The following is a 22,884-nucleotide window of genomic DNA, read 5'->3' as shown; positions in this document are numbered from 1 at the left end:
AGGAAAATCACCCAGCTCATCTCAGCACCAAATTCCCAAGCTCAAATAATTCCCCAGTTCTCCTGAGAGCAGAACTGCAGCCAGTTTTTCTTTCTTTTTCCCCATTTATTCCCTTTTTTTATGCCTTTGATGAACTTTAAAAGGAGGAGAGGCCCAAATTTGGGCCTGGCTGGTGGCAGCTGAGCATTTTAACACCCTCAGGATGGATCTTATTTACAAAGGTCTAAAATAAGCCCAGGAATTTCAGCAGGGGAATAAAGAGCTCAGCTTATTCCTGTTCCATAACAAAGCCAGAGCAGCCCTTTCCTTCCTGGGAGAGGATTTTCAGCAGGATGATTCCCCAGGGATGAACTTCAGGAGAGGGATCCCAGTGTTTGTCACCCTCTGTGCTATGGCAGAGTGGGAGAGAGGGACAAATTCCTGCTGCTTTGGGGAGGGTTTGTCACTGCTCAGTTATTTCCAGAGCATCCAGCTGGATCCCAATCCCACCTACAACCCTGGGAATGCAGGATATCAACCAGTCCCTCTTTGGAGGTGAAGTCATTGAGGGCTCAGCCTTTTTTGGGGAGGGAGTTTCACTTTTGCCAAGACAACATGACCTTCTTTCATTTCAACTCTTCCTCTCCTAGAAGTTTGGGAAGTTCCCTCTCCTTCCCAGTTTGGGAAATTGAGATGGGCATCCTGGGGGGCTGGACATGATTCCCATGAATTATCTCCAGGCTCTGGGGAAGATCTGTTGCTCTCCTAAGGTTGTGAGCAATCCTCGTTGCTGAGAGGTCCAAGAACTGCCCAGGATGTTCTGGCACATGATGGGTTATTCCAGCAATTCCCACTGGCTCCTCCAATCTGAAATTCCAGCAGGAGAAGGGCCCAGAACCACTGGATAATCCCCAGCAGGGATCTGACCCCATTAACAGCACAAACTGGTTTTCCTTGGATCTCCCAGATCCCAGAGGTGCCTTCCCTTCCTCTGGGCCCACAGATCTTGTTGGCACCAGGAGAAACATCCATGAAATGTCTGGAAAACCAGTAGATGAGCCATCAACCCAAATATTCCCTCTCCCTTGGTAGAAAACTTCCCTCAGAGGTGACTTCCCACTCCAGGTTTTCTTTGCCATCCCTTTCCTCCTGCTCTTGTCACCCCATTCCTGCTTCTCTCTCAGGCAGGCACCTCAAAAATCCCTGGAGATTCCTCATATCCATGAGCCAAACTTCCCCAAAACACCCTGGAGCTGTTGGGATGCTCCAGCTTCTCCCACCGAGTGGCAAAATCCAAGCAGTGGGAAAAGGACAAGCAAATCCATCAGGAAAGGCTGGAATGGGCTCAAAGTCCCTCTGGGAACAAAGGGGGACCAGGATCCAGCTGTGCCAGGATATCCAGAACATTCCAGCTGGGAGCAGGGACTGCAGGCAGCTCTCCAAGGGATGGAAACCTCGGGAAAGTGCCTGGGATGAGACAAACATGGGATGGCAGCTGACCTGGTGTGAAGGACAGGTGTCTGCCAGTACAGGCAGGAGCTGCTCTTGGAAATGGAGAATGGAAACCCCCTCCCTCCAAATTACTATTATAATTGTGAAATTAAGGAGCTCTCAGGCAAAGAGATGGGAATTAGGAATAACAGTTCTTTCCTAGGAAAATTAAAATAGCAATGCAGTATTACACAGAACAATCCCAGCCCTGCCAGAGTCAGAATCCAAGCTGACACCCGTCAGTCAGTCAGGGTGTTGGCACAGTCCCATTCAATGGTGGCTGCATCCTCCTGCAGGGGCAGATGTGGTTCAGCTGGAGCAGTGCTCCTGGAGAAGGTGCAGTTTCCTCTGAAGCTCCAGGGATGATGTGCAAAGGTCTGGTTTTCCTCTGGAATCCAGTGGGAAGAAGGTTCCTTGGTGTCCAAATGTCAGTTTTTATCTGGGTAGGAAAGGCTTGGCTCCTCCCCTGGCTGGAGCATCTCCCAGTGGGATGATGGAATTTTATCAGTCATGCCCTGGGACTCAATGGCCATTAACAGGAGATATCTCCTGGAGGGAGGATGGGCTGTGGGAAGATAAAGATGATTGCCCAGCTGGTTTAAAGATGGCCCATGAGCAGATAATGTGTGCCAGGAGATCAGGGGCACTGCCCCAGCTGGGTTAACAGATGGGACAGAATTCACATTGCTGGGCACATCCTGTACTGCAACCCAGGACAGGGTGGGAATCAGGGAAAAGCAAATCCCCCCTGCTCACCCCAAAGTGCCCATGCAGCAATTTTTACATGGGGAAATGAATTTATTTTCTGTTTTTCTGCATCTTTCTCTGACACTTCCAGGGATGGGGAATCCACAACCCCTCTGGGAAAATCCCACTGGGCTGCTCCTGCCTCCTCCTGTCCCCACAGAACATTCCCTGATTTTGGGGGGGATTCCAGGGGCTTTAAGAATAACAACAACAAAAATGAGAAGAAAATCAGTGAGCTCAGAAATTCCCATTTCCCAAGGCTGGCTCCTGCTCCTGGACTGATGGGATGCGATTCCAGAGGAAAATTCCCAGGAATTTTTTGCTCTGTGTTGGGATTTGATTGTGGAGCTGAAGTTTGGGAGCAGGAAGGGGAGGAGGGAGCTTTGCATCCTCTCACCCTCTAAATTCAAACAATTCCCGATTTTTTGCATCATTCCCAACACTTTTTATTCTGGAATGAGCAAATCCCAAATTAGCAATTCAGGCTGGGATTGTTTCCTTCCCACTGCCATGGTTTTCCTCAAATTATTGCCACAAATCCATCCAGAGCACAGCAAAACACCAATTAAGGAATGAAGGAACTGGAGCTACTCTTTGAGATTTTTAAAATAATTTATTATTATTATTATTATTATTATTATTATTATTATTATTATTATTATTATTATTATTATTATTATTATTATATATTTTTTATTGATAATCATAATTTTATATTATTATGCTCCAATATCTCCTAGGAACTTTCTCCTCTTCACAAGGATGTAAAAAACACCTGAATGGAGAAGAAAAATCTAATTTAATAATAATTGTAATGTTTAAAAATATTATTCTCACTAATAAAGTACTTAAAAATAGGGACAACGACTCCTTGGGAATTGCAAGGTAATATAATAATAATAATAATAATAATAATAATAATAATAATAATAATAATAATAATAATAATAATAATAAAGCTTTGTCTTCCTTCCTTCTATAATTTGATTTATGGCTGTTTCTAACAATAAAAGAAGTACCCAAACATGTGAGTGGCTTTTAAAATAATGTGGAAATTTGATATTCCTTTACTTTTAAAATCATGTGGAAATTTTAATTCCTTTAATTAGTTTTTAGGGTTTGGAATTCATGTGGAATTATTACTAAATTATTACCAAATATTACTAATTATTACTAAATAGTTCTCAGCCAGGAGGGCTCTTTACTTTTGACCAAACTAAGATGGATGAAAAGATGGAAAACCATCATTTGATAATGGCATGGAAAATAAAATACATTCCCTGGGACTTTAAACAGAATGTTGGGATGACTGGGAATTAGGCTGGAATAAAGGGGATTTTTCCTTCATTTTTCCTTCATTTTTTGTTCATTTTTCCTTCATTTTTCCTTCATTTTTCCTTCATTTTTCCTTCATTTTTCCTTCATTTTTCCTTCATTTTGTGTTAATTTTTCCTTCATTTTTCCTTCATTTTTCCTTCATTTTTTCCTTCATTTTTCCTTCATTTTTCCTTCATTTTTTGTTAATTTTTTCCTTTATTTTTTGTTCATTTTTCCTTCATTTTTTTGTTAATTTTTCCTTCATTTTTTGTTAATTTTTCTTTCATTTTTCCTTCATTTTTCCTTCATTTTTCCTTCATTTTTCCTTCATTTTTTCCTTTATTTTTTGTTCATTTTTCCTTCATTTTTTTGTTAATTTTTCCTTCATTTTTTCCTTTATTTTTTGTTCATTTTTCCTTCATTTTTTTGTTAATTTTTCCTTCATTTTTCCTTCATTTTTCCTTCATTTCTCCTTAATTTTTCCTTAATTTTTCCTTAATTTCTCCTTAATTTCTCCTTAATTTCTCCTCTATTTCTCCTCAATTTTCCTTCACTCTCCAGGACTCTGCATCCCCTGGGCCGAGCAGGGCTGGGAGCACATTCCTGCCCCTCCCCTTCTCCAGCAGTTATCAAATCCTCTCATCACCTCCAACCCAGCTGAAATAAAAACTTTTCCCTGTGTTTATTTGCAGCAAACCCAAACCCTGAGGCTGGAAAACCCCAGAGGCCAAAGGAGATGCTGGATTTGACCCAAAGGGAAACAACTCCATTTTATTTGAAAATTATGATTGAAATTAAATCCAGGAATTGCAAAAATGGGGATGTTTCACTTTAGGGCAGTCAAAATATTCCTGTTTTTCCCTTTTTTTTTTTTTTTTTTTTTTTTTTTTTTTTAAATCCTATTTGGGGTTTGTTTGTGTTTTTGGCTGAAGGGATTGGGTGAGTTTGACATGACACTTCATGAATTCTGTGGGAAGGAAAATAAAAGGGAAAAAAAGGGCCTGAGAATCATCCAGGGGTTGGCAAATAACTCTTGGAATGACAGGGAGGATGGACAGGAAATATCCCAGACTTCCCAGGTTTGGGAATAGTTTGAATTTTTATTTTTAATTTATCTCCCAGTTTCCAGCACATCATCATTCCCAAAATCTCATCCCTGACTGAATCACCTCCTTCCCTCAGTGATGGAATAAATTCACTTTTCTTCTCCCAGAGCCCTGGAACCAGAAAGGGATGAACTTGTCTTTAAATTTGTTTGTTTCTTGCTGGGAAAAAAAGTGGGGAGGAATGGAAAGTTGGGAGGGGATACATAAAATTATATTAAAATGATATAAAATTTTATAAATCTATTCTAAAATATACAATATATAAAATGTATAAATGTATAAATGTATAAATATATAAATATATAAATATATAAATATAGAACATAAAATAATTTTTATCTAAAATCTAAAATCTAAAATCTAAAATACAAAATGTAAAATATAAAATATAAAATATAAAATATGAAATGTAAAATATAAAATATGAAATGTAAAATATAAAATGTAAAATGTAAAATGTAAAATACAAAATGTAAAATATAAAATGTAAAATATAAAATATAAAATATAAAATATAAAATATAAAATATAAAATGCAAAATCTAAAATACAAAATGTAAAATATAAAATGTAAAATATTAAATATGAAATATAAAATAGAAAATAGAAAATATGAAATGTAAAATATAAAATGTAAAATGTAAAATATAAAATATAAATATTCTATAAATTATATAAAAAATAAGGAAAATGGAGCAAGAAGAGGCCTCACAAAAATTAGGAGGTGACAGAAAAGATGAGGGGACAAAAGGCAGAATTTGTCACCTGAAAACAACATCCCTGCCCTGAGCTGTCAGTGGAGCCACAATAATTTTCCAGGTTGTTTCTAAGGAAATTGTGAAATGAAAAAGTTTGAAAAATCCCACGGATTTTTTGGATTTGGGGGTCACTGACCCCTAAAAGGACCAGGAGCAGGGCAGGGCCTTGGGGATGCTCAGGGGGTTGTGGTGCCTCCGAATTTGGGAATTTTCTGCACAAATTTTGCTCCTTGGGAAATTTCCTGTCACATCCACACCCCGCCCTGCTGGATCTCCTCTGCAATTTCTCCTGAATTCCCCCAAAATCTCTGGATCCCCCCGTGTGGGAATGACCTCAAAAGTTGATTTCCAGCTCTGGGATGGATTCCCAGCTCTGTAAATACCAGATCTGTGAATCCCAGCTCTGGAAATCTCAAAAATCCTCACACTGGAAATCCCAACCCTGCAAATCCCAGCTCTGTAAAACTCAGCTCTTCAAATCTCAAAAATCCCAACCCTGTAAATCCCAACCCTGTAAATCCCAACCCTGTAAATCCCAACTCTGTAAATCCCAGCTCTGGAAATCCCAACTCTGTAAATCCCAGCTCTGTAAATCCCAGCTCTGCAAATCTCAAAAATCCCAACCCTGCAATCCCAGCTCTGTAAAACTCAGCTCTTCAAATCTCAAAAATCCCAACCCTGTAAATCCCAACCCTGCAATCCCAGCTCTGTAAAACTCAGCTCTTCAAATCTCAAAAATCCCAACCCTGTAAATCCCAACCCTGTAAATCCCAGCTCAGTAAATCCCAACTCTTTAAATCCCAGCTCTGGAAATCCCAACTCTGTAAATCCCAGCTCTGTAAATCCCAGCTCTGAAATCTCAAAAATCCCCACGCTGGAAATCCCAACCCTGTAAATCCCAACTCTGTAAATCCCAGCTCTGGAAATCCCAACTCTGTAGATCCAAAATCTGCAAATCCCAGCTCTGTAAATCTCAGTTCTTAAATCTCAAAAATCCCCACACTGGAAATCCCAACCCTCAAATCCCAGCTCTGTAAATTTCAGCTCTAAAATCTCAAAAATCCCAACCCTGCAAATCCCAGATCTGCAAATCCCAGCTCTGCAAATCCCAGCTCTGTAAATCCCCAAAACCCCCATATTATAAATCCCAACCCTGTAAATCCCAACTCTTTAAATCCCAGCTCTGGAAATCCCAGCTCTGTAAATCCCAGCTCTGCAAATACCCACACTATAAATCCCCTCACTGCAAATCCCAACTCTCCAACTTCTTTAAAGAGGAAACCCAGGGAGGAAAATCTTGGAGAACATTTGGAAAAACCCAAAGGGATGAATCCTGGTGGAAGGAGAAGGGGGTGAGAGCGAGAGGGAAGGCTGGGATTGTAGGGAGGGGTTTTGTGGAGTGTCCCTGCCCATGGAAGGAGGTGGGAAAGGATCATCCCAAATCATCCTGTGATCCTGGAAAAAACTGGGACCTCATCCTGGGGAGCTTCCAGAGCTAAACGAGCAAGGAAAATCCTAAATCCTAAACCCTGATCCCATGTGGAATAAAATACAAGAGCTGCTTGTATACAAAATATTTTGCATAAATATTTAAAAATGTATAAATATATTTTGTATATATAAATATGTTTTGTATAAATATTTTGTATAAAATACAAAAACTGCTCCGTGCTGGATTTTCTTTCCTTGAAATCCAGGGTGGGAAGCAGCAGACAATGTTTTCCTCTGGTGGCTCATCTCAGGGAAAGAGAATTCCTTGGTGTTTCTAAGGGATTGGGAAAGCTGACTTCTGGGGAAGAGGGAGCAAAGAATTCCAGTTCCATGGAAACTGATATCAAATCTCTGCCTTCAGTTATCACACGAGGAAATCATGGAGAGAACCAGCCTAGGGAAAAAAAATAATCAATACAGAGACAAAAAAGGAATCAGTTGGAAAAGGATCAGGAACTGAGGGGGGAAATGGAGCAAAATATAAAAAAGGAAAGGAGAGCAAGAGGAAAAGGAACCTGGATGAAGCATGAACAGATGTGAGGGATGAATTGCTGGCCAATGCCCAGAAACATCTGAGAGCTGGGAAAAGAGGCAGGAAAAGGAAGGGAAAGCAGCCAAAAAAGCACAAGATCTGTTTTTATCTCCTCGGGATTTGTCTGTGGCTGTTCTGTGAACCTGACTCTGCTTTCCAGAACCACTCAGGAGTTTTGGTGGGAGCTGCTGTGAACAGATCCCACCTCCTGGAGGTTCTCCAGGGCTGCTCCAAGGAGGTTTTCCCTCTGCTCTGGAGGAGCCAGAGCAGCTCCTCTCCTCACTGACAGTGAGAGGTGGGCAGCAGGCACAGACAGCCCTTCCTGCATCCAGGTTTATGTCCTGGATTCCTCTTCAGCAGGACAAGGGACTCTGCAGCTGGAGAAACATCTCCTCACACAAAGGAACTTCTTTATTTTCACTTTGAATTCTGCCCCTTTGTGTCTTTGTCCGGTAACTCCTCATCCCAGTCGTTCCAGAGGGTGGAAATTCTTTGTTCCTTTGGAGGATTTTCCTCAGGCTGGGAGATTTTTGTTATCCACTGTAGTTAAAAAACCACCCACACCCACACCCACCCACACCATAATTTGGGATTTAATCATCATTGGAGCCATGGAATCACTGAAAGGGTTGGGAAGGATGTTAAGGATGATCCCATCCCAGCCCTGCCATGGCAGGGACACCTCCCACTGTCCCAGGCTGCTCCAGCCCTGCCCAAACTGGCCTGGGCACTGCCAGGGATCCAGGGGAAGACACAGCTGCTCTGGGAAACCTTTCAGTTCTCCCAAAACCCGATTTAAACTGATCCACCTTTGCTTTCCACCAATTTCTTTTCTTCCATGAAGCCTCAGCTCCCTCAAAGGTGATGAAGCACTTGACAAATGATAATCAATTTATTGAAGAGCTCTCAGCTCCAGGTGCTGGGGCTGTTTCACTTCTTTGCCAGAAATGTTGGTGGGATAAATGGGATTTAAAAGGTACAGCCTGAAAATCTGGGGGAAAAAAATCCCAGCAATTCCCGACCTTGGACCTGCAGGGAGTCCCTGTGAGATCCTCGTGCCCTTTTGCAGAGGGTTTGTCCTGGAGCTGTGTGAAAATCAGTGAGGAGCAGGACCTGTGTCTCTCCAAGTGCAGCTGGAAATCCTCAGAGCCTTCCTGGGGTTCATTAGTCCAGGTGTTCAGGAGTTTTTGTTTGCACTGCAGGTTCAAGACACCATGACAGCCCTGCTTGTAAGCAAGGGGTTAAAGTGAGTCTGTGGTTCTGTGGGAAAATGAAGGATCCTGGTTTTTCTTCCAGGCACTTAAAAAACCCTTCCTCCTCTCCCAAGGACTTTCCTGACACTCTGGAAGAGATTATCCAAACCAGATTTGCATGGAAACAAGGAATGGGTTGGGATGGAAGGGATTTTAAGGATTTTGAGAATCATTGTGTTGGATTGATGTGGCCAAAAATGTGAATTCTGTCCCCAGGTGGGGCAGTGACCCTGATCTCCTGGCACACATTATCTGGATTGCTGGAGCAAATTATGTTGCAATTATCCTAATCACATCCTTGTGATTTTGGGGGAAAAATGTTTGGTTTTCACTACGACCCTTCTTGGATTTGCTATGGATGTCAAGAATTGAAATACATTTTGTTGATTATAGATAATAATTTGGGGATTTCTTTTTTTTTTTTTTTTTTGAGGGAAGCCAAACCACTCTTAGATGGTCCAGAGGAGGCCACAAAACTGGGAAACTGGGAAAGCTGGAGCACCTCTAATAAAGAAAAAAATCAGAGAGGTGGGGTTGGAAAAGGCTCCAGGGAGACTTTCTGCACTTCCAATATATGAAGGATGTTCCTAAAAAAAAATGGGCACAGCCATTTTCCCAAGGATTGACAAAAGGCAGATTCAAACTGGGCATGAGCAGGATATTTTTGGGGATGAGAATGGAGAGACACTGGAGCTGTGGCTGCCCCTGGATCCCTGGAATGTTCAGTTCCAGTTGGACACTGGGGCTGGAGCAGCCTGGGGCAGTGGGAGGTGTCCCTGCCATGGCTGGGCTGGGATTAAATGGGATCTTTGAAGGTTTTTCCCAATCCAAACCATTCCATGAATTTGGGACAAGCCATCCCAAAAAAACAGAGTCTCCCCAGGATTGTCCCAAAAAGGGAAAATGAAAGGCTGGTGATGTGGTTTTGGCCAAAATATCAACTTTGTGTAGTAGTTTGGGTTTATAAATTTGAATTTTCTTTTTTTTTGCTGTGAGACAGGATTATTAGTAAAAATTTCAAAAATCTTTACAAACTACCAGATTTGGGAATATGACCAAGGGAAGCAGCTGGGAGGGATTTTAGCAGCCCTGATCTGCTGCATTACCTTAGACATGGATAAACTGGGACATGGATAAATCCTGGAATTGGATTTATAAATTTAATTGGATAAATCCCTGGGCTGGGAAAGGTGGAGCAGGTGGAAAGCTCTGGGATGTGCAGGTTCCTTCACACCCCAGTGGCACAGAAACCCCAAAACTGCTTTTTCAGAGCTGAGCCCATCTGGACATCCCTCCCCACCTGGAAACAGCTGGAATTCCCTTCTGCAGCATCCCCCTTCCCCCTGAGTGACCTCCTCTTCCTCCCAGCCCAGGAATGATTCAGCAAATCAGGCACAGCAGATTCCCAGCTCCTTGTTGGATGTGGAGAGCAAATGTTATTCACATCCCCAGTAGTTCATTTAAAAAAAAAAAAAAAAAAAAAAAAAAGCTAAATCAAGATGTTGCTGGGCTTTATTTTCAGTTTGTTGCTTCCAAAGGCTTAATAAGAGAATTTTGGTTTCCTTAGGGATGATTCACTCAGAGCTTGGAGGCTCTGGGAGGGACAGAGGCAGCAGCAGTGATTTGTGAGCTCTGGAAGGGAAAGGCAGCAGTGGAGTCCTGATCCCAGCCTGGAATGCTCCTAATAAATAATCCTGAGCTCCAGGCCAGGTCCCAGGAGCTCTCCCAGGCTCTCCCTCCACAGCAACCTCACAGGCCCTGGAAGAACCTGGCGAGCCCAGCTCTCCCTGCCCTCCTGCACAGCCTGTGCCAGTGCCAGGAGCAAACCCCTAAATCCCTGTCCCTCTTCCCATAATAACCCCTAAATCCCTGTCCTTCTCTTTCCATAAAAATCCCTAAATCCCTGTCCTTCTCTTTCCATAAAAAACCCTAACTCTTCTCTTCTCTTCTCTTCTCTTCTCCTCTTCTCTTCTCTTCTCTTCTCTTCTCTTCTCTTCTCTTCTCTTCTCTTCTCTTCTCTTCTCTTCTCTTCTCTTCTCTTCTCTTCTCTTCTCTTCTCTTCTCTTCTCTTCTCTTCTCTTCTCTTCTCTTCTCTTCTCTTCTCTTCTCTTCTCTTCTCTTCTCTTCTCTTCTCTTCTCTTCTCTTCTCTTCTCTTCTCTTCTCTTCTCTTCTCTTCTCTTCTCTTCTCTCCCTTCCCTGAAACTTCCCTGAAACTTCCCTTCCCTTCTTTCTCTCTCATAACAAACCCCTAAATCTCTGATTCTTTTCCTCCATTCCTGCTCATTCCTGGGAGGGGCTGGGATGGAATTCCCAGGGCAGCTGTGGCTGCCCCTGGATCCCTGGAATGTTCATTCCAGGCTGGACACTGGGGCTGGGAGCAATGGGACAGGGGGAGGTGTCCCCATGGCAGGGGTGGCTCTGGGTGGGATTTAAAGCCCCTCCCAACCCAAACCATTCCATGATTCCAACTCAGTGATCCTGGGATTCAGGAAGGACACAGCTTGCTGTGCCCATCCGTGCCTGAGGCCAACATGGAAATCCCTCCTGATTCCATCCAGGATATTCCATCCATCCCATCCCTGACTGCCAGCCCCTGGCCCAAAGCTCCAGAACAAACCCCAGAGAACAAACCCCAACCCTCATTTCAGCCTCCCCAGAACCCAGGGGGGTATTTGTGGGATTTTTGGGAGGGGGGAACCCAAACCAAGCGAGTTATTCCTGCAGATTTGATGAAAGGTTCTTGGGCCAAAGGGTTTTGTCTGAAACTCAGGAATTTTTCCTTCCCTGCTCCAACCCCAACGCAGCCAATTGTGTGTGGTTTGTGCTCTGAACATTCTCTGGCTGTACAAGAGCAGGGCTAATTAAACTCTCACAGCTATACATTAATTAATAATCACCATAAATAATCATAAAAACATCACCCTTTGATGGCAGGACCTGACCAATTCCAACAGGGTTTGGCCCAACGGAGCATTCGAAGAATTTGGCCAGAATCTGCTTTTTTTGCCAACCTTGAAAGGAGTTCTTTCCATGCTAAGCATGTTTTTCTTCAAGAGATTATCCTCCTTCCAAGCCAATTAACTGCATTCCAACAAAAACAGGGAGAATTTGAAATAAATGATACCAGGCTGTTCATAAAGAAAGAGAGAGGGGGGATGAGAAGACAATTGAGAGTCTGGAATTGTGGTCACTTAAATCAAACCCCTTCTGAGCACAGCTGAAAACGTTTTCTCTCCTCAAATCCTGACATTTTACCACAGGAGAAGGAACAAGGGCATTAAATCTTCCAGGGGTTTTCACTTGTTTGGGTTGCCAGAGTGGCTCTGGTGCTGCCTCACGTTCTGAATGTTTTAAGAAAGACATTAATTACCCAATTCAGGGACAGAACAATCAGGGGGGAAACAGAAAAAAAAAATGAAAGAGAACACAAAGTATTCTGAGCTGGAGGGAGCCCACAGGATCACTGAGGGCAGCTCTTGAGTAAGGGGATCAAATCCAGTCTTTTGTGGAATCACAGCTGAACAAAGTGCAGGATCAACCTGCAGGAATTTGGGAACAGTAGCTGAAGGGATCCCTCACCTTCCCAACACGTGAGGTGAACCCAAAAATTGACTCTGGGGGTGTGGGACAAGGTGTTCACCCAGGAGAGGAGACCAGAACTTGGATATTCCAAAAGGAATTTGGATATTCCAAAGGAATTTGGGTATTCCAAAGGAATTCCTCCCTGGCAGGGTGGGCAGGACATGGAATAGAATTCCCAGAGCAGCTGTGGCTGCCCCTGGATCCCTGGCAGTGCCCAGGGCCAGGCTGGACACTGGGGTTTGGGGCAGCCTGGGACAGTGGGAGGTGTCCCTGCCCCCAGTGGAACTGGATGAGATTTAAGGTTTCTCCCATCCCATTCCATGATTCCATGAACTCTCTGGGTCATGGATTGCTTTGACAGCTGCACCCAAAGGTGCTCTTGGTGTCCCCTCTGTGGGATGAGCAGCTGCCTCAGGAGTGAAATTCCCCAGGAAGCAGCTCCCAGAGGAACTTGAGCCACAGAGAGGATGGAGAATCCACCCAGCCTTGAGCAGGGAGGAGAAGGGGCCACTGAAAGCTCTCCCAGGCTCGTCCAGCAGGTCTGGTTGAGCACAAGGAAGATGCAGCTGGATTCCCTTCCCAAACCCACCACTGAGCTGGGAGCACCCTGGAGCTCTTCTCCAATTCCCAGATCCTTCTCCAGCATTCCCAAAACTGCAGCATTTCCACACAGAGATGCTGCCAGGATCCTTGGGAAAGGAGAGCTCCTGTTCTCACCTGGAGCAAAGCAGGCATGGAGCAGGTTTGGGTATCAACACCCAGCTCCCAGGGTGGATTTTTGGGATTCCAAATTCCCATCCTCAGTGGAGACCTCTCTCTCCTGCTCTCCCATTCCTCCACCCCCACCACATGGACCCACCAGGACTTCTGTCCCCAAGTCCAAAGGCTGCATCCACACAGGTTTAGAAAAGTTTTCCAAGTCTTTCTTAGGTGAAATCCCAGCCTGGTGTGTTCCACATCCTGTGAGGAGCCCCTCTGGAAAGGGAGGATTCCTGCTGCTGTTATTTCTATTCCCTCAACACTCTCAGGGTCTCTTTATTTTAGGAATTGTCCAAACAAATTCTTTCACCAGTCCTTCCCTCAGGGACTCCCCAAATAGGGGAGCCTGAAATCCTTCAGGGTTCTCTGACCCTCCCACTTCCTCCAGAATTAGAAATTCTCCAGAATTTATAAATCCATCAGGATTTACAAATGTGACAAAAGGCTGAAGGTTCTCCAGGATGAACCAGGGCTCTGAGCAGCTCTCCCTGAATTCATCCATCAGATGCTGGGGCTGCTTCATGGAGCATTCCCAGCTCCAGTCCCAGCTGTGGTGACCACCAGGGTGTTCCTTATTTGGGATTTGGAATTGGAATTGAGGCTCTGCAAGGGGCTGACAGATTGTCCTGGTGTGAGGGACAGGTGTCTGCCAATAAAGGCAGAATTCTCTTGGAAATGGAGAATGGAAACCCCCTCCCTCCAAATTATTATAATTGTGACATTAAGGGGCTCTCAGGCAAAGAGATGGGAATTAGGAATAACAGTTCTTTCCTAGGAAAATTAAAATAGCAATGCAGTATTACACAGAACAATCCCAGCCCTGCCAGAGTCAGAATCCAAGCTGACACCCGTCAGTCAGTCAGGGTGTTGGCACAGTCCCATTCAATGGTGGCTGCATCCTCCTGCAGGGGCAGATGTGGTTCAGCTGGAGCAGTGCTCCTGGAGAAGGTGCAGTTTCCTCTGAAGCTCCAGGGATGATGTGCAAAGGTCTGGTTTTCCTCTGGAATCCAGTGGGAAGAAGGTTCCTTGGTGTCCAAAATGTCAGTTTTTATCTGGGTAGGAAAGGCTTGGCTCCTCCCCTGGCTGGAGCATCTCCCATGGGATGATGGAATTTTATCAGTCATGCCCTGGGACTCAGTGGCCATGAACAGGAGATATCTCCTGGAGGGAGGATGGGCTGTGGGAAGATAAAGATGATTGCCCAGCTGGTTTAAAGATGGCCCATGAGCAGATAATGTGTGCCAGGAGATCAGGGGCACTGCCCCAGCTGGGGTAACAGATGGGGACAGAATTCACATTGCTGGGCACATCCTGAGCTGCAGCCCACGACACAGATGGAGCCACGTCAAGGCCAATTCCCAGCTCTGGGCAGGAAAAAACTGCAAATCCTGGGACAAAGCAGGGCTGGCAGGACTTCTCCACCCTCCACAGCTCCAATGTTTCAGCACAGTGAGGAACAGGGAACATTCCCACCCCTGGACGTGCCCAAGGCCAGGTTGGATGGGGCTTGGAGCACCCTGGGATAGTGGAAAATGTCCCTGTCCATGGAATGAAATAATCTTTAAAATCCCTCCCAGTTCAAACCATTCTGTGATTTTCTAAGCTCTTCAAGGCTGAACTTTTATTAAGGGATTTAAACCTCCACGTGGAGGAACTCAAGGCCCCCAGGCTCAGCTCTGGACACCCAAACTGCATTTCAGGAGCTTGGATTCCAGGGAACTTTCACTCAGGAACCGTGGTTCCCTCTCTTGGCCACCTTGGAAGTTCTAACAAGCTTTTTCTGGCCAATTTTTCTTCTCTCCTGCCCCAGCAATTAGCTGGACAGCCTCCCTGGATTCCTGCATTATCCTCTTGTTTGCTGAGGCAAATTTAATCAAGTTTCCAGGAGAAAACATCTCCCAGACCAAGCTCCAGTTGCTTTTTGCCTTTGATGCCTCCCAGGAGCGAGTCTGGACTCACAGAGCTCCCAGAAATTCAATTCCACCTTTTTTTTTGTCTGCTTCCCTTCCCGGGGAGCTGCTCCAAAGGGAGCAAATTCCACAGCTGGGTGAAGAATTCCCAGCCTCCTTCCACATCTGGGGCTGTAAATCCGAGCCCAGCTCAACATCCACAAATTGCTGAAATTTATCTTGGAAAGGCTCCTGTGGATGTGCCTGCAACCTAAATTTTCTCAGCTCCTCACTTCTGATGGCCCACCCCCCTCTTTTTTTGTTTTATTTTTATTATTTTAATTTTTTTTTTCACTTCTTCCATCAAGAATTGAAGCAAAATATAGAGATTTCTTATCTAAATAAAAACACAAAACATATTTTTGAGGTTTTTTTCCATCCAGCAGCTCGTGGCTTTTTTTTTTTTTTTTTTTCCTAAGGAGCAAATTCACTCTTAGAATCTGTTGCTCTTGGGCTTGTTTTCAGAAGGAGGAAAGAAAAAATCAGTGACAGCTTCAGAGAGATCCTTTGGTGAGATCGTATTTACAAAGTGTGCCCACCAAGTCCTGTTTCCCAGGAAAAAAACAAGCAGGAAGCAATGACAGAAAAAATTTTCCTGCTCACAGTTCCTGAGTCTCCCCCTCCTTCAGTCCAATTTGTTTTTTCAGGACACATTTAGCTGTTTCTGGGGGGTTCTTGATTTTTCTCTTGTTTTGGAGGAGTGGAGGAGTAAAGTCACTCCACTTATCTTTTTTTTTTGTTTGTTTGTTTGTTTGTTTTTTTGTTTTTGTTTTTTTTTGGGCCTTTCTCACCCACAGGAATAAAGTTTTTTTTTTGCTTTTTTTAGGCCACAGAGACCTTCTGTGTGCCCCCTGATTTCTGAGTGGATTAAATCCTGTACCTGCCTCTGAAACCAAACCCTCTGCCAGGTCTTCTGCTGCTCCCAAATCCAAGCCTGGAAAATCAGTTTTGCCTGTGGTAATTTCTGGAACAGCAACTCCAGAAAAGCTGGGGGAAAAAAAAGGCAAAAAAAAAAAACCCCAAGGTGCTGCTGGGGCAGGGAGGTGACACCAGGGGCTCTTCCAATTTCCCCCATCCTGGGATTCTCTGCAGCAAATTTTTTTGCCTTCAAAAACATTCCTGAACTTGCATCAAAGCCTCAGAGTCAGGATTAGGGAATGTTGGTTTTCCCAAGGGAAATCAGCAATCCCTGAGCCAGGCTTTTCTCAAATCCAACTGCTGCCCATGGCAGGACTCATCCCAGCTTCCAACAGGTGTTTAAATTTGGGCAAGAAAGTTGAAATTTAAGTTATTTGAAAATGGTATTCAAATTATGGCAAGAAAGCTGACATTTTATTTTCGTTAAAAATTGTATTTCAATTAAGGCAAGAAAGTTGAAATCTCAATTATTTTAAAGAGTGTATTGAAAATATGGGCAATAATAATAATAATAATAATAATAATAATAATAATAATAATAATAATAATAATAATAATAATAATAATTTAATTCCTTTTAAAATTATGTTTTAATTTGGGCAAGAAATTCGAAATTTAATTTTTGTAAAGATTTTACTGGAATTTGGCCAAGCTGCCTCTGCTGGAAGAGATATTTCCCCCCAGATTTTGGAAGTTCCCATCTCCAGACACTTCTCAGCTGGCTCAGTTCACCCACAACTCTCAGCAAAAAAAGAATCTTTCAATTGGACTTTTATTTCTTTATTTTTTCCTGCGAATTTCAGGTTTCTATCACAGAGATCTGGGGGGAAAATGACCCTTCAGGGGTTAATAAGGATGGAAACATCCTCACCTGGCTGAATTCCAGTCCAAGAGCTCACCCAGACCTTTGTCACCTCTCACACAAAGCTGCACTCCCAAATCAAATCATACTCAATCAAGCCCCTTAGAGGACTCTGAAGTAAATAATTTACAGCATTTTAGCCCAAATTACTGCTATTTACTCCCTATGATTGTTCAAACAACTCCCAAGACATCAACAGGGTTTTATAAACACAAAGCAGGGCGATCTCAGCCCATAAAAGCTCTGGATGGGAACAAAAGGGAGCAGCAAACGAGGGCAGATCTGAGTGGGGGCTGGAGGGATGGTTACAACCAGGATGGTTGAAAATAAAATTGTGCATTTCTCAGTTGATATTTCTGGCATTTAATGCTCAAAAAGCTTCTTCCTGAAAGATTCTGGGTTTATTTGCAGTGAGACATTTGCTCCATCAGAGCCAAAATGCTGCAGGATTGGCCCCAAGTCCCTGTTTAAAGGAGAATTTCCAGCTTTGAGCATCCAGACTCTCGGGAGAAGCCAGGGAATGCTGAGGCCAGACAAATCCCAAATTGTCTCCCAAGGCTCTTGGAGTGGAACTTTCCTTGGAAAAACCCTGCTCTTGTTTCCCAATTGTCAGGAAAATAAATCCACAAACACCAGTTTCATGTCCAAAAAGGAGACAGAGCAGTCTTTTGTCTTTATTCCAGTAAAGAGAGAGGCCATGGGGCATCCCCTGGGGTCTCTCCAATTTTTCGAGGATGCAGCCTCCTTTTATCCCAATTTCCCTCTTTCTTTCCCCACTGACTGAGGTACTTGAGAGGCACAGACTTCCCAAACACCTGATACCTGAGATTCCCCTCTAATGTACAACCCTCCCATCTCATTGCTTCTTTTATCTCTCAGTGCTGGTTTTATCTCCCAGCAGACCCTCAGCTCCTTTGTAAAGACAAATCCAACATTCCTCTCACCATCAACCTGGCTGAGGAGGGAAGGGGATGGAAAGAGGGAGGTTCAGGTGAGAAAATGTCCCTGGCAGAGTGGTCAGGGTTGGGATGAGCTGCCCAGGGAGGTTTGCAGTCACTGTCTGGGGGAGTGCTCAGGACAGGCTGGATGTGGCCCTTGGGGACAGGCTTGGGGTGATGCTGGTGGCACTGGGGGATCCTGTAGAGCTTTTCCATTCCTGGGATTCTGCTGATGGGACCCAGGCCAGCAGTGAGTGTCACCAGCTCAACCCTGTCCTTACCACAGTGACAAAAATCACCTTTTGCAGTAACAAATGGCAACAATTTTAATTCCTTTTAATCCATAACATTAAATAGCCTAAATATGATAACTCAATATGGGATCTTTTCTGATTAGAAATAAGGATATCACCTCCTGCCACTGCCTGAATCCTGTAATTTAAGTCAGCCATGCAATTTAATAGGAAAAAAAAAGAAAGAAAAATAAAATGCATGCAATAGTATGAAAGAAAATCTACTGTCAGAATCAGAATACAACCTGACACCCCCTAGTCAGGGTGGGGGCAGCAGTCCAGGTGAAGTGATCTTGTTGAGGCAGTGATCCTGTAGGAAGGTCTGGCAGCTCTTGTCCTCTGGAATCCAGTGGGAAGAAGGTTCCTTGGTGTCCCAAATGTCAGTTTTTATCTGGGTAGGAAAGGCTTGGCTCCTCCCCTGGCTGGAGCATCTCCCAGTGGGATGATGGAATTTTATCAGTCATGCCCTGGGACTCAGTGGCCATGAACAGGAGATATCTCCTGGAGGCAGGATGGGCTGTGGGAAGATAAAGATGATTGCCCAGCTGGTTTAAAGATGGCCCATGAGCAGATAATGTGTGCCAGGAGATCAGGGGCACTGCCCCAGCTGGGTTAAAGATGGCCCATTAACAGGAGATATCTCCCACAGAGATAAGGATCACTGCCCCGCCTGGTTTCAGCAGATGGGGACAGAATGCAGACTTTTGGGCACATCTTTACATTGTAACTAGGACACTGCCCCAGAGCAGGGCGGGGTTTATCTCAGCACTTCCCTGCTGCAGAAATGAAAGCAAAGTGTTACAAATCCTTTAGGGAGGAATCTCTGCAGGATTTGGAGCAAACGAGGCCTGGGAATGACCAGAGAACAATGCAGAGCTGCCCAGTCCCTGTCACAGAAAACAGGGACACCACAGTGGGATGGACAGCACACAACCAGTTTAATTCCATTTTCCATGCCAGTATTCCCCATTTCCCTTTCCACAGGTGCCCTACAGACTCATCCCCATCATTCCCCACCTTCCCCAATTCCAGCTCTGAGGAACACCCAGGGCAAGCCCAGCCTGGAGCAATCAAGGAGTGTTCCAGATGGGACACATGGAAATATTTCCATCCTCACAGCCCCTGGAAAAGCAGGGCCACAAAGGCTTTTGGCAAGAGAGGTTGTTCAAAACCCAGCAGGGCCCAAAATCCCTCCTTTGGATCTGCAGGAACTCATCCCACCTGCCTGGGAGGGCCTGGGACACTCAGGGCAGAGCTCTGGCAGTTGGAGAACATCAATAATTCAAAACCTGTGTGTGACTCACGCTGCCCAACCCATCCCCCTAAGGTTACTTTGACTTAATATTCACAGAAGGCACATTGTTATTTCTTCTTCCAAAAAGTCATGAATAATTTACCATTCATTACCCAAAAACTTCTCTTTTTTTTATGATTTTTTTTTTTTTACAATTGGCTTCATCCAAAAGAATGAGAAAGCAGAGAAAATGTTCATTTCCCAGCCTCTTCTTAGTTCATTGTTGTTGAGCATAAAAGTATCCCTCAGAAGTCTTTAGTTAGTTAAAGATTATATTTTTGGGTTTTCATTTGAAAAACTGTGTTTGGGAAGCAAAAATCACCTCTGCTCTGAAAAAGAGTGACCAAGTGGAAAAAAAAGGCAAAAAAAGCTGGATATGTGGACAAAGCTCTGACAGACAGGATGGGATTGTTGGGGAGTCAAGGCAGGACTGGATGATCCTTGTGGATCCTTCCAGCTCAGGATATTCCATGATTCCAAAGGAATGTATCAGAATCACTTCAGGCTACCAGAGGACCATGGAATGCTGGAATCTTGCTCTCCCTGCTTGGCAGAAGTTGATAAATCATCCAGAATTCCATGTGGGATCACTGGAAATGTCCCCAGCCAGGGCAGCTTCTTCTCCTTGTGGTGTGGAAAGTGATCCTTCCATGGCAGGACGTGTGGGATCGGGGGGAATCTGGAACCTGCTGGTTTTCTGTGTGGGAATTGCACCTGATCCCACTGGGAATGAAACCTGATCCCTCTGGGAATGAAACCTGATCCCTCTGGGAATCACATCTGATCCCACTGGGAATGAAACCTGATCCCTCTGGGAATTGCACCTGACCCCACTGGGAATGGCGCCTGATTCTATTGGGAATCACACCTGATCATATTGGGAATCACACCTGATCCCATTGAGAATGACACCTGATCCCACTGGGAATGGCACCTGATCCCTCTGGGAATGACACCTGATCCCACTGGGAATCACACCTGATTCCTCTGGGAATGAAACCTGATCCCTCTGGGAATGGCACCTGACCCCACTGGGAATGGCACCTTATTCTATTAGGAATCACACCTGATCATACTGGGAATCACACCTGATCCCATTGAAAATGAAACCTGATCCCACTGGGAATGGCACCTGATCCCACTGGGAATGACACCTGACCCCACTGGGAATCACACCTGATCCCTCAGGGAATGAAACCTGATCCCTCTGGGAATCACATCTGACCCCACTGGGTATGGGATTGCTCAGTGCATCCCAGAGAGGGCTGCAGTGGGGATGGGAGAACTGGAGCAGGGAAAGGTTTCACTCCCTGATTTCTGCCAGGATAAAATGATCCTGGGACTAAAAGCACTCCTGGCATGTTTATCTGAGTTTGCCTCCCTTCATTGGTCTGCTGTCAGATTTTTAAATTTTGCTAAGTACTTAAATCTGAAATTTTATCTATTTCTGAAATTTTAGCTTCCTGTTAATAAGGCAATTTAATTGATGTTCACCACTGCTTGGCACAGCCCACGTAGGATGTTCCCCATGATTTTCCCTGTAAATCCTGCAGGAAGGGAAGGGATGGTGCTGTTCTATCCTTGGCATTCCAGCACCTCCAGCTACACCTCAGGCACGTGGTGGGACACAAGTCCCTGGTTCACATCTCTGCCCCTTCACCCTTTTCCTGTCATGTTGTGTTGGGTTGATGTGGCCAGCAATGTGAATTCTGTCCCCATCTGTTAACCCAGCTGGGGCAGTGCCCCTGATCTCCTGGCACACATTATCTGCTCATGGGCCATCTTTAAACCAGCTGGGCAATCATCTTTATCTTCCCACAGCCCATCCTCCCTCCAGGAGATATCTCCTGTTCATGGCCACTGAGTCCCAGGGCATGACTGATAAAATTCCATCATCCCACTGGGAGATGCTCCAGCCAGGGGAGGAGCCAAGCCTTTCCTACCCAGATAAAAACTGACATTTTGGACACCAAGGAACCTTCTTCCCACTGGATCCCAGAGGAAAACCAGACCTGTCCACATCATCCCTGGAGCTTCAGAGGAAACTGCACCTTCTCCAGGAGCACTGCTCCAGCTGAACCACATCTGCCCCTGCAGGAGGATGCAGCCACCATTGAATGGGACTGTGCCAACACCCTGACTGACTGACGGGTGTCAGCTTGGATTCTGACTCTGGCAGGGCTGGGATTGTTCTGTGTAATACTGCATTGCTATTGTAATTTTCCTAGGAAAGAACTGTTATTCCTAATTCCCATCTCTTTGCCTGAGAGCTCCTTAATTTCAAAATTATAATAATAATTTGGAGGAAGGGGGTTTGCATTCTCCATTTCCAAGAGCAGATCCTGCCTTTATTGGCAGACACCTGTCCTTCACACCAGGACACATATCCTCAAACCCACATCCACAGGAATTGCACTTCCAGCCCCTCAGCCCAGAGGAATCCCTGGATGCTTTGGGCTGACCCTCACATGTTGCATTTGAGGCTATAAGGATAAAGCAGCAGAGTTCCTTGAGTAATGGAGAAGCAAAAGAGAGAGAGAGAGAGAGAGATGGAGCTTTATTTAAAGAAACACTGCACTTATATAGGGTAGATAGTGCAAAACAGAATAGAGAAGACTCATTGCTCCAAGAAGGCAACAGCTCTTTGAAAACATTCTGCCAAACATCACAAGGCCCTCACACCTCTCACACACCCTGCAGGTGTTATAATCTCATAATTCCTTGTCCTTGTGCAGCCTGAGACCCCCAGGGTTTCAAGGCTGCCTTTCCCTGGCTCCCAGCAGTGTCCAACGACACTCACAGATCAATTCCCAGCAGCAGGAACGAGCAGGGGCAGCTCCCCACAGCCCTGCCCAGGATCCCTGTCCTGGGGACAGGACACACCTGTGCCAGAGGACATTCCTCCCTCCTGCTGCATTTTCTGTGGGATCCAGCAGTGATCCGTCCCTCCAGCATGGAGCTGTGCCAGGAGACATCATCTGGGTGGGAAAGGACCTTAAAGATCATCCAGTTCCATAAATAAAAATAAAAATAAAAATAAAAATAAAAATAAAAATAAAAATAAAAATAAAAATAAAAATAAAAATAAAAATAACATAATTATAACTATAACTATAACTATAACTATAACTATAACTATAACTATATTATAAATATAAATATAAATATAAATATAAATATAAATATAAATATAAATAATTTCATTATAATATATGTATTATATGTTCTTATATTATATTTATTATATATATGCATGCATATATATATACACATATACACACACACATATATAATAAATATAATTATATATAAATATAAATATAAATATAAATATAAATATAAATATAAATATAAATATAAATATAAATATAAACAATTCCATTATAATATTATATGTATTATATGTTCTTATATTATATTTATTATATATATGCATGCATATATATATATACACACACACAGACACACACACACATATATATATAATAAATATATATTTATATATTTTTATATAAATATATATATACATTTATATATAAATATATATAAATATATAATAACATATATAATATATAATATATATTATAACACATATTATACATACATAAAATATA

Source organism: Oenanthe melanoleuca, chromosome 1 (genome assembly GCF_029582105.1).
Source record: "Oenanthe melanoleuca isolate GR-GAL-2019-014 chromosome 1, OMel1.0, whole genome shotgun sequence".
Taxonomy (NCBI): domain Eukaryota; kingdom Metazoa; phylum Chordata; class Aves; order Passeriformes; family Muscicapidae; genus Oenanthe; species Oenanthe melanoleuca.
Note: the sequence above shows the minus strand (reverse complement) of the source record.